This window comes from Pistacia vera, unplaced genomic scaffold, assembly GCF_008641045.1.
Source record: "Pistacia vera cultivar Batoury unplaced genomic scaffold, PisVer_v2 Contig592, whole genome shotgun sequence".
NCBI classification, from domain to species: domain Eukaryota; kingdom Viridiplantae; phylum Streptophyta; class Magnoliopsida; order Sapindales; family Anacardiaceae; genus Pistacia; species Pistacia vera.
Genome location: NW_022196437.1, coordinates 862,249 through 869,810, shown reverse-complemented (window position 1 = coordinate 869,810; position 7,562 = coordinate 862,249).

Sequence of the window (7,562 nt, the reverse complement as noted above, 5' to 3'; positions counted from 1 at the left end):
TAGCTCAACTGAATTTCAAGGGAACTGACCTCAGCAAGAATTAACAACATTGCTGAATACATTCACTGCCCCGAAATCTTCTGTTTCAGTTTTGAAAATTAATTTTTTCCATTCTAGGTGCACAGAAAAGATAAAGAAACTGATAATAAAATATAAATTTAGCAAATTGTCAACAATATTGTATTGTTATTATCTCTAAGCATATTACTTGTAAAAGAGTTGGAAGAAAAACATATAACTCCGACAAGAAAAAAAGAGTTCCATTTGACCTTGTCTAAGCTTAGAAATCTTTACAAACCACCCACTACTCATCCCTTACATTCTCAATACTGCTTGACTGATGTAGAAATACCAAGAATATTTTGGTCGAAGCATAACCTTTCCCACCCCCTTGCTGTGGCAAATCAACAGTAAGTTTCCCGTGGCTCCTGTGATTAAACGGGAATAAACTTATATCTGGTAATAGTATTCTGTGGCTCCTTGTTAAACGGGAATAAGAGACTATATATGCAGTTGTTTTGTCCTCCCCACTTTGATGGGTTAATTACCTTGGAACACATCACGTCACCATGGCCAAGAACAAGCTTGATCACCTGAATTATACACCTTTACCCATTCCATCCTTGACAAGTCTATCTGTAAACTTTAGAGAATCAACTACAAACAGCTGATCATTTGAAGCCACCAACCTAATCCACTCATCAAAATAACTGTCGAAACGAGGTGAAATTTTAGTTCCAAAACCTCAAATCACAAGATCTAGTTGAATATCCCAATCTGAGATTACTGTCTAGAACATATATCCTACCATCAAAAACAACTATATCCAATATACCGCCAACCCTTTTAACATAATTATATACTTCCACTTGTTATCTCTAGAAGTACAGAATGCAAGCTTGGACATACTTGGAAAGAATCATAATAAGAAAATCTTGACCCTGTGACCCAGGAAGCAAAGATGCTACGGGAGATGCACGAGTCATGATAATCCTTAATACAATGAGGCCAGGGCACCACAAGGAATGGATTTGATGTCCCGTAAAAGGATTTATAACCCATAAATAACTCTTGAAACATGTTTGTCTGTAGGAGCATGATTAAGTATCCACTTGAAACACCAAACAGAATTTGAAATTGCTAATATATCGAGGCACTTAGTCTTGTATTTCATTCGAGTAGTTATGTCAAAGAAAAACATACTTCTTAGCTCGTGTTGATGCATAAACAATAAGTGGTGAATGAGATGTCGAAAACTCTGCTTAAATTCTGAATAAAATAATCTCCAGCTTCTGCAAACTCGACCAAGGTTTTGATAGTCTCCTATATTCAGACTTCTAGAAATAATCTCAAGAAGTTCTTGTGAAGATCAGCCCATGCGATGATCTCTTACAGTGGACCCTTCTTGCCTGATTGGATCTTCTATTATTCTCTCTTTCCATCAATGTGCCTGCAAATTTTTGTCATAGTTGCGAAGTTGTAACATAGTCAGCTGAAAGTATTATTAATTTATATGCAATAAATTGTAATAATAAACCTATCCTACAGAACCGAATAAAACCCGAGCTATAACCTCAACACCATTCATTATCAACACTGTACCAAAAGAATTTTCTTAAGATTCAAAACTCAAAAAGAAGAATGTTGACATTTCGTAAAATTAATCCAAACTATTGATGCGTAAGCAATTACAGAAAACAAGTATCATGAGCATTGTGATCTAAAACCCTTAAGACACCATTAAGTAAATAATCAAAATTCATGTATAAAAGGTCACAGAATAGTTATCACTCATAATCGCTCTTACCTGAAAAGCCTGACGGTGACTGCATATTTTGAGATGGAAAAGATAAGTGATCCTAAACAAGGGTTTATGCGCTCGTGTATGTTATCAATTTATGTTACCTATATTTAAGGAAACAAATCCCTTTGACTAGGAGTCTAAGATCTAATGTTAATTCATATTGACCCCCATAATTATCAATGAGGCAACTACAATCAACCTTTGCTGACTATTTTTAAACCGAAATAAATAAATAGAACTTTAAAGTAAATTATATTAATAACCCTTATTTTTTTAGCCCTTTTCTATTTTTTTTACAAATTACCCTTATATAATTTTTTAAACCAAAAACAATAATAAAACTTTAAAGTAAAATTATATTAAATAACCCTTATTTTTCAGGCCGTTTTATAATTTTTTTATAAAATCCCGTTATATGTATAAACTTAAACAATAAAAACAACACTTAAATATGTTCACTTTGCTTGACATTGCCCAAATATCGGGATTGGGCATTGTCTTCTTCAACCTCCAATTATCAATCCCTTGACATAGCCTGACATCGCCCGAATTTTAGGATTTAGGCACTAAAAAAAGCCAATATACCCAATAGCGCTCAATTATCAGGATTCGGGCACTGTCGTCCCAACCTCTAGTGCCAAATCGCTTGCACTTCACTGAATGATTACACACATGCAGTACAAATGCGAAACACAAACCTTAAATTGATACCCAAAAGAAAAAAAAAAAACATGACATCCAACTACAATTAAAAGTTATTTAAAGCAAATTACAATATTTAACACATAACTCATACCTAAATTAACTACCTTATATGTGAAAAAACCTATCTTTTATAGCTTACAACAATAAATAGTGTCTTTATTTAATGTTAACTAAGTGATAATTGATTGATTTGTTGATATGTGTAAAGAGTCGATAGTTAGAGTAAATACTTGTGCTCGATAGATGATTAGAGATGAAGTTGGTTTAATATAAGGGTAAAATCGACAATAGAATAAAAGAAACTATAAATTATAAGAATTTTAAAATAGGCTATTTTTTAATTCTCCCATGAAAAATGGCTATTTATAATAATTCCCCAATTTTAAAACTAATGATGCTATTTAATAAATACCTACGGAAAAACCATACTAATCTCAATAACCTTTAATTTCTTTGATAAAGTATTGCTAAAACAGAATTAGGAAAACATTAAAAAAAAAAAAAAAAAAACCACCAAATTCGATAAACCAACCAAACTATTAATCTCTTTTGCATCCCACCAAACTATTCATCCCTCACATTCTCAATGCTGAAACTTGATCAGGGAAAAACCAACCATTCATCTTGGGAGCAGCTTCTTGTCTCATGATAGGAAAACTTCCCAGAATCTCCCCATTCAAGCTGTATATATAACAAGTTTGTCCATGAATGGCAGGTGAAACGCAGTTGCTTTCGCCTCCCCAGTTCGTTGCATTGCTCAACCTTGAAGACATTCTGTCACCAAGAAAAATAGCTTGACGTTCATCTCTCAGTCGGTTCACCTTAACCCATTCCATCTTCAATAAATCTATGGTGTACACTTCAAGATTGTAAGCCTCCGGAGGGAAATCAACAATCAGAAGCTGGTTCTTTGAAGCCACGAACCTGACATTACGAATCCGCTCAACTGAGTGTGGCCTTTCAGATTCAGAAGAATCACCTCACGAGTTTTGACGCTGAGAACACCAATCTGATACTCACTTGTTAGAGCATAAATCCTCCTCCGAAAACAACATGTCTCCAATAGACCGTTTTCCCTTTATAGAGAATTGTTGCCATTGGTTAACCCTGGAAACAAAGAACATCAATTTGTTATACACTGAGAGAGAACCGCAAGAAGATAATTATCTGAGAATCTCCAATGGAAGCGAACACGGCACGGTCAGGGCAATACAAAAATTACGAGCTTCAAACAAACGAGGGTAATGGAGTTGCTGGCCGGTGACAGGATTGATGAGCCAAACATTGGTGAGAATATCTTCCATGATTAAGTATCCATTTGAAAACCAATACAGAAGTTGCGAGCAAAGTAAGGGAGCTTAGTTTGATATGAGTTTGGGGAATAGTTATTTCGTAGAAACGACAAGATTTCTTGGCTCGAGTTGAAATGTAAATGACAAGGTGGTCGTGAAGCCATGAACTGCCCTTGGTTTCTGTATAAAATAATCTCCAGCTTCTGCAAACTTTGCCAAAGCTGAGAAAATCTGCAACACTGAGACTGTCAATTTAGAGAATATATGAAGAAGTTCCTTGGGAAGATCAGCCCATGGTCTTGACTTTGCAGGAATAATGGAGTGATCCTTTTGTTCTTCCTGCTGCTTCTTTTGAGCTTTCTTTTCTTCTCTATTTTGGGTGCTGTGCCTGCATTTTACTCAGAAAAAAGAATATAAAGCTATTTTTCTTAAAAATTAAGGTTATAATTCATAAATTTAATGTCAAAATATAAATTGATTGTTTCAAATGATAAATGTGTAATTTAGATTTATTTATAATATATTAAGAATTTTTTTGAATAGATATAATCACATAATATATAAAATAAAAATTGACTATTTCAATATTGATTTTATAAATATAATAATAAAAGTCAAAAAAAAAGGGTGGAAATATAACAAATTTTCTTCAAAATTTGTTGGTAATTCCTTAATGTAATTTTATGTTATTTTTTAATGTATTAATAATTTTTTTTTAATTAAAGATATATCACTTAAAATAGAAAATAAAATTAAGACTACTTCAATATAATTTTTATAACATAGTAATTAATTCAAAGAAAAGTGTGGAAAATATTAAAAATTCTAGTTCTTTAACCTTTTCAACACCTCACCAACTGTAATAATTTTTTTGTCCGAATTACATCACATCAACCAATCCAATCTAACAAAACAAGATCTTACAAATTATAAATCAACAACGTCACAACGATATGATTGGTAAACTTTTTTAATGTATATAATATATATATATTATATATATATATATAGATATAATATATATATATATATATTATACACTAGTTTTAGATCCATTAGTAAAATTATAATACATATGTGACTGGCAAATATCAGAAGAAGTAGTTAATAAATTTCATCTATTAATCTATAAAAAAATCAAATCCTTAGAATCATATAAGAAAATAGATAAATTAAATAACAAAAATCACTATATAAAAAATAAATAAATAAATAAACTCACTAAATGGTTAATCATAAATTAACCCAAATATATATATATTATTACACTAGTTTAGATCCATTTAGTAAAAATATAAATACATATGGACTGCGGCAAATCACAAGAAGTAGTTAATAAATTTCAATCTATTAATCTATAAAAAAATCAAATCCTTAGGAATCATATAGAAATAATAAATTAAATACACAAAATCACTATATAAAAATAATAATAAACTCACTAAAATGGTTAATCATAAATTAACCCAAACAATTAATACAAGGAAAGCAATTTTAAATTTTTCTACTTGAACAAAGATGTGAGAATGAATACCTAAGGTTGGCAATGCTTGCAGAAATTGTGGTCGAAGATGATAACGATCAGCGCCGCCTCTCACTCTCATTTCCATCTCTATCTATCTTTTACACACACGCTCTTCAAACTAGGGTTCGTAACGCTTATATACACTGAAATGCATCTATTCAGTTTATTTTGACCCGTACTCAACGTCTGTCAAACTCTGATAGGTGTTACCAGTTTAGGAAGGTGTCAGGGCAAAGTTATATTGCATTTATTTTCAATGTATCTCTCAATTATCACAGACTGTAATTATGTTATTATTTAATTTTTTGCACCGCAAAACAACTTGGTTGAAATTTATTATTAGCACTTTATAGAAAATTTATAACTTTTCAATATACCCCTTAAAATTTAAGAAAGAAACTTCTTAATTTGAAATTATTAAAAGTATTATATACCCCTTAAAATTATTAATAATTAATTATATATATACATCCAAAATCATTTATGTATACAATTTAAAATTTTCCACATAAGGAGGCATTTTTATGTGTAACAATCCTTTTATTAAACAAAAACTTATAAGTAGGAATTTAAATTCAGTATCAAAATTTTTAATACTAAAACTGATTATTTACTATATCATTATTATCTATAAATAGTTTTTTAAGTAATTAATCATATGATGATTCCTAACCAAATAAGGAATATTTAATTATAATTAGGAAAGTTAATTATACTTTTGTTAGGCAGTTGTATTTTTTGCCATATATGAACATGACAAAAAACAAAATTTAATGCTATTAATATATTGAATAATGTAAAACATATTAAATATAATAATAATTAAATTGTAAGTATCATTCATTTTATTTATAATATTGTAACACATTCCCTGTCAATACTTTGAAATTCACATCTCTAGAATCAAATTTTATTACTCAAATTAATTTAAGCAAAATTTCACAATTTTTTATAAGAGAAACTTCGACTGAATTTTCACTAAACTCAATTTACAAAATATAATTGGGGTTATTATCATTATGAGAAGTTAAATTAAAAAAAAAAAAAAAAAAAAAAAAAAAAAAAGGTAGAAGTTTTTGTCTATCAATGAGAAGACAATTAACGGTGATTTTGGTTAGATTTCACAAAGTTAGCATAAAAGGCATAACAACCCCTAATAATAGTTTTTGTTTAAATTAAAAATAAATAAAACTTTATTAAATTAAAAAATAAATAAAAATAATAGTCACCACGGTCTATGCCATCGGATTTCTGGCAGGATCGCGCTCAGGATAGTGGCAACTAGGCCAATGCTGCCAAGCGCAACCCAAGCTCAGCCAGATCGTCGTCGACATGGGACACAAGGAATCACAAGAAGCCAGGCACGATTTGTATATCGCAGCTGTCCGGTGCAATTTAGGCCAAGTCACACTTGGCTTAATGCGATTCCCACAAATTGCTATTGGCCTGATGCGATCCCGCCACACACACCTGAGTTTTTTTTTTTAATTTAAATTTTTGAAAGTTTTTGTATGATTCTTTTACAATTTTTCAGTTTTTTTTCCTATTTCTCGGAAATTATATAGAAATATAATTTGTAGAGTATTTATTTAATTTTCATATTTTTTGTTATTTTGAGATTATTTTATTTTTCACTTTTTAAAATTTATGTTTCAAAAGTTCAATTTTTTTTTTAGTTTTCACATTATTTTATTTTATTTATTTTACTTTTTTAATTTTTCAATTTTCTTTTTTCTCAAACTTGTATTTTCACATGCAAGTATATAAGATTAATGAAGGAAAGACAATAGTATCCCTCTCTTAATCAACTTTAACATTTTGGATCGTTAATTATTCTTTAACTGATATATAATATAACATCCCTGACATTCTCATGTTTTGTAGAAAATACCAAAATTGTTTTCTGGTACGTTTCACAACAGTAATTTTTTCCAGCGCTCACTATTTAAGGAGTAAATGAATATACACAGACTGTGTAGAGATTGGATACACGCAGTTGCTTCGTCCTACCCACTTTCTTGGATTGATTGTCCTGGAAGAATTCATGTCACCAAGAAACAATGCTTCACCTCCCAAATTATCCACTCTAATCCATTCCATTCTCGCTATATCAATCTTGTAAATTTTAATATCTTCAACCAACAAATATTAAAAAGATCAACAATCAGAAGTTGATTATTGAAACCACCAAACTGACAGATGAGCTCAACGACAAACGTGGTGCAAATCTCCCTTT